The sequence below is a fragment of the Dendropsophus ebraccatus genome, chromosome 9 (assembly GCF_027789765.1).
Source record: "Dendropsophus ebraccatus isolate aDenEbr1 chromosome 9, aDenEbr1.pat, whole genome shotgun sequence".
In the NCBI taxonomy this organism is placed as follows: Eukaryota; Metazoa; Chordata; class Amphibia; order Anura; family Hylidae; genus Dendropsophus; species Dendropsophus ebraccatus.
Genome location: NC_091462.1, coordinates 103177049 through 103183178, shown reverse-complemented (window position 1 = coordinate 103183178; position 6130 = coordinate 103177049).

Sequence of the window (6130 nt, the reverse complement as noted above, 5' to 3'; positions counted from 1 at the left end):
TTACTGGGTGAGCAGGACAGGGTCATGACCAGGAGATCCAGAAGCTCAGCAGGGGCTGGGGAACAGTAAGGCAGTGCTGCGGGGGCACGGGATGGGTAAATACAGCTTCTTTATTATGTTCCTGCCCCCCCCCCACCTGCAGTCGATTTGTCATGTTGGCTAGAGTTCTCCTTTAAGATATAGGAGAATACTTAGGATGTCTATATAACTTGTACTTTTCAAGACAGCATACATTTCAAAAGTTCTGGCAACTCCATACCCTACTTTTAAAGTGAGTGATGTACAGAATTGCTGGAAGTCCCATAGAGTTGTATACCAGTAGACATGCAATGCAAGTCTATGGGACTTCGGGCAATTCCATATAACATTCGCTTTAGCTGTGGGCCATGGAGTTTACAGGAGTTTTGAAACAAAATGATAGTTACCCCTTAACCCTAGTTTATTACTATCAGTGCATGAGAGATGGAAATGCAATGGACATTGGATACACATTACATGTCATGTTACCCCCCTCCAAAGTAGCTACTTAGAGGTGACATTACAAGGGTTTAAGGGCACCACAATGACATAACACAGGGCGACCCCACACTATGTTCAGCACTAAACTCAATATAGATTGATCAAACATGGTGTAAAGTGAAACTGTCTCAGTTGCCCCTAGCAACCAATCAGATTCCACCTTTCATTCCTCACAGACTCTTTGGAAAATGAAAGGTGGAATCTGATTGGTTGCTAGGGGCAACTGAGCCAGTTTCACTTTACACCATGTTTGATAAATCTCCCCCAGTACATACATGCATTAATACATAGTTTATTAATACAGCAAACAGTGTCGGAGTGGCACACCTAACTCTGCTACATCGAAATCTAAATTAGACGAGAAGTCGACAAATACGGCTTGAACTGATACACAGAAATTTTGATTGACAATTGCAAATGGAAAGTCAGTAGATCATGTTTTCAGGGGCGAGACTGTCAAGACTGCAAAGAGCATTACTCATCCGTAGTCACCAAAGATCTACAGTCAGTAGTAAAAACTCTACGTACTGTATGTGATTCTCACTCTGACATCCATATCACGTTAATATCACCGCTCTATTGGGAACTAAACAAGAATGTAAAATAGCGACGACCGTGCTGCTGCTGCTTAGGAGGGTAAGGAGGCCTGGCCTTGGATAGTTGTATTCCCATTGAGGTTCATAAAACCTCTGCAAGACTCCTCTTGGCAAAGTAACTTCCTTTCTTAAAGGGGTACTCCAGAGGAAAAGAACTGTTTTTAAATCACCTGGTGTCAGTACGTAAGTTATACAGGTTTGTAATTTATTTCTTTTTAAAAATCTACAGTTGTCCAGTACTTATCATCTGCTGTATGTCATACAGAAAGTATTCTTCCTAGTCTGACAAAGTGCTCTCTGCTGCCACCTCTGTCCATGTCAGGACCTGTCCAGAGCAGTAGCAAATCCCCCAAATAACCTCTAATGTTCTAAAGAACGGGCGTTAAAATAACGATGAGGGAACACAGCAGGCTTCAATGCAATGCAGCCCCAGCAGAAAAGAACGGACGCTGATTCCATTGCAATCAGCGTCCGTTCTTTACTGAAAAAAAAAAACCTAGTGTGAACATAGACCTCAATGAGATTCTTCTGGTTGTCTCAAAATCGTTATAGTGGTGCGTATAGAATTTTTTTTTCCTGGCGTTTTTGTCTCCTTTTGTGGTTCAGAAGCTAGGTCATGTGATGGCAGAAGGGAAAAAAAAAAAAAAAAAAGTTCAACAGACAAAAATGCCTAAACCACAAAAAAGATCATTCACAAAAAGTAAAAAAAAAAAGGAAGGAAAAATAAAAACGCATTAAAAAAACAATTGGCATTTTTGTCTGGCGTTTTTTGTTGTTGTTTTTGTCTGGTGTTTTTTTTTTTTTTTTGTTGTTCTCGTCTGGCGTTTTTTGTTGTTGTTTTTGTCTGGTGTTTTTCAGCCCCCCCCCCCCCCCCCAAAAAAAAAAAAGTGTGTGTGAGGGCACCTAAGTCTGTCCTGTATGTGTAACACTGATATGACCCAATTACACAGAGGTCCTGGAGCAAAATATACAGCAGGTCATGGGGTTTTTGAGGACAAATAACACTTTTGTCTTCTCAGGTTCCAGTGTGAAGTCATTAGCACATAGAGATATTCCGAGTGTTAGTAAGTAATTGGAGCACCCATCTCTCACATGGTCTGTGGGTCACATGCAATGCAAACACAACCCCGTGACCTCATCAACGTCATGTACAATTACAACTGGAAAACTGGAAAATGCAACTGGAATCAACTATCAAGGCCTCGAAGGAGTAGGGTTACAATACGTGGCTATGTTCACGCAATGTATGTTTTGCATAAATCGCGGCCGTTGTTGGAATTTACAACAACGGTCGTGATTTTTACAACACATACGTTGTAAGTGAATGAACGGAATCTCGACTGGAGCGTATACACTTGTCAGTTCTCCGGCTGCACGCTACATTCTAGATTCATTGCAAAAAATAAAAAAATTATCATTTACAATTTACAATTGACAAATTCTCTTTAAATCCAAGTTGATATTTTTCCACCCCCTTAAAATAGTTCCATCACGGTGATGTTCTAAACAGGATCCTTCAAGTTCAAAGGAAATTGAGAAGGTGTAAAGAAAGAGGAGAGACTTCATCCTAAAAATAAAAGGAGAAGAGATTTAAATAAAATTAAATGCCTGAAATATGATCAAGAGCCTATTTAGCGGGATGCGACAAGCCGCAGTATTAATGTTCCCTCTTCCCCTGTCTGCTCCTCACAAAACACTCCAATTAATTGGCGTCCTAAACAAGGCGGAAGAATTATCTCCGGATGGAACCATGTCCAAGGGCTGAGCCGGCGATAGTGCTAGGTAAACGCTTTACTGTATGGATTGTTTTTTGTTTTGTTTTTTCTTTCCTCCGCATTGATCTCACTTTATAGTATGATTAAATTTGTATGGGAGAGAAGCAATTAGTTTTGTTTTACACTTATTGAATGCTCTTTATTGTCAGGCAAATTAACTCTCAGCAGTTTGCATGATTTATGGAGCAGGGGGAAAGTTTTATGGGCTGCACACCAAAGTGTTCGGGAAGACGACGGTGCTTCTTTTATGATTTGGGCAAAATATCTGGATTTTTTTTTTTCATGTACTCTGTTTTTGTTGGCCCATTTGGGGCTGACTGCAGTTGTCTAGGAGCCGCTAAGTAATAGATTGAGGTCCTTGGACTAGAGATGGGAGAACCTTGAGTGCCCTCGGATTCAACTAAGCCTGAACGCTCTGTGTTTGATTACTAGTGGCTGAAGAAGTGTTTTCCAGGACTCTCTAAGGCTTCGTCCAACATCTTTAGCCACTGGTAATCAAATGCTTAGCGTTCAGACTTGGACGAATCCGAACATGATCGAGACAGTCATGCACTTGTTTACATCAGCTGTCTCAGAAGGGAGAGGAAAGGAGGAGGAGACAGAGAGAAAAACTCACCCACAGATTCTTGTGTCTTCAGCAGAAAGCAGCAGCTGAGAACTGGGGGAAGGAGACTGAATAGATAATAACAAGTATGGAAAAAAATTGTTAGTCTCACCATGGGCAGCAACATATCAAAAGTTATATACAGACATGGAGAGAAAGGAGCTGCTGCACCTTACACCTATGGCTGTCACTAATGCCGCTAGGCTGCATTTAAAAACCAACGCCAGGATGTTGGTATATCATTTGATCAAACCATATTGCTGCATGTACCACGTGCAGGTCCCCTGGCCCACATAAGTTCCTACACTAAAGCAACACAGTGTCGGTCAGTTATCACCAACCCCGCAAAGCAAGCAACAACCGGGGAGGGGGGCCCCTGAGTGGCCCTGTCACAAGACCAAAACCCCCTTTCTCTCCATGTCAGTATTTTGCTTTTCTCCCCTTTCTGAGTGGCTAGCACTCCTCCTAGTAAGACCCATGTGACACTAATTGGCAGGAAGCACCTGTGCACACATGGTAAGTACCTCCTATTTCTCTGATTCTACCTCCAGTGCAGTGGTGAGTAGTAACACTCGTGTTGCTTGGTGGCCTCCTTCTCCACCGGCGGAGTGTGGAGGGCCCAATGGGTTTGGTCCTGTGACATTGGGGTTGCAGGGCCATTCCGTGGCCTCACTTCCCTTGTTGTCGCTTGCCTTGCGGTCGCTGACTGACACAGTGGTGAGTTACTGTAGTGTAGGGACCCATGTGTTCCAGGGGACCTGCACGTAGTACATGAGGCAATATGGTTTGATCAAATTATATACCAACATCCTGGCGTTGGTTTTTAAATGTAGCCGAGAGGCATTAGTGTCAGCCATAGGTGTGAGGTGCAGCAGCTCATTTCTCTCCATGTCCGTATATCCAAAGTTATGTTTGAGTGGAATACCCCTTTAAGTCTCTGCACGCCTTTATGATGGACTCTCCATAAGAGAGAATTAATATCCCTTTGGCCCTTAGCATTCCTAGCTGCCAGCAGCTAAGAAGCAAAAAGGCCCGGTGTGCGGACTCTTGAATCCGGAAATCCATGTTTGTGTCGATACATTCTAGGGCTATGTTCACACTATGTATGTGTGCGGCTGTATTGCGGGCGGTAAATCATCGGCCGGATTTTTCCGATTCATGCGTACGCTGGAAAGTATACAATATATACGGCTGCACAGTGCACACTATGTATGAACCTACGGCCCTATCGTAAACGGACCCGTAAAAAATGAACAAGACCATTGTTTGCGTCTGGAAATGTGCAAATTCACGGCCGTGGATTGACAGGCGGTCCGTACGGAGTACTTCAAAAATAGCCGGCAATGATGCCGAATCCCGATGCCTCTAATAGTTAATATATTAAATTAATAAAACACATTTTCTTTGTAATAAAGTCCCTTTCGTTGTTCAATAATTTAATTCTAACGAATCCATCATTGTGCAATTAAATATACTGTTAAAATAAAAATATATATAAATAAATGTATATTTATATATATATTTATTTTTTGACAGTATATTTAATTGCACAATGATGGATTCGTTTAAATTAAATTATTGAACAACGAAACTGATTTTATTACAACGAAAATGTGTTTTATTAATTAAATATTAATTAGTACAGGAAGCTCCATTAAGCCGTTAATTCATATTGCCGGCAATAGAGCATTCTGTACTAATCATCACTTTACTTTAAAGGACAACTCCGGTGGGACCCCCCCCCCCCCAAAAAAAAACACAGACACACACAGACACCATACTCACCGTCCGCCGTCCAGCGATGTCTCTGACTTCCGGGTCCTGGGGATGGAAAAGGCTGCGAGTGCGCTTGTGCACCGGCAGCCTTTTCATTGGCTGGAGCGCATCACATGGCTTCCAGCAACCTCAGCCAATCAGGGCTGAGCAAGCTGGAAGCCATGTGATGCACTCCAGCCAATGAAAATGCTGCTGGTGCGCATGTGCACCAGCAGCCTTTTCCGTCCCATTCACTCTCTATGAAGACGCTGAGGAGGAAGAAGACCAGGACCGCCCCCCGAATCTGACAACGTCGTCACCAGATGCCGCCCGGGAGAAGAGGACTGTGACGATCGTAATAGGTAATGTATACATTCTTTAACTTCCGGGCGGGGGGGTCGGGGGTCCGAAAGTGGGGGAAGGGGGCCAGACCGGGTATTTAACCACATTACAAAGTTATATAACTTTGTAATGTGTGTTAAATAAGCTGAAAAAAAATTTCGTCGGAGTTGTCCTTTAATGAAAACATCAAATGTTTCTTCTAATTATGTTATCACAATAGCATTATTAGAAGAAACATTTAGAATTATATGTGCGCTCAGCTGATTGGCTGATCGGCTGAGCGCACATATAAAGAGCCGGTCCGCAGTACAGTGACTTCATTGTGCTGCGGACCAGCGAAGAGGACACATCGGGGTGAGTATAGAGCTCTCCCCACCCCCTCCCCAGCACTGCTCCTCTCCCAGCAAGGAAGGGGGGGTCACTTGACCCCTTCCTTGCTGGGATGGGTGCAGTCTGACATCAGTCTGGCCCCCAAGGGGTTAAGGGGGATGCAATACATCCTCCCTTAACCCCTGGGGGCCAGACTGTAAGCAGCGATC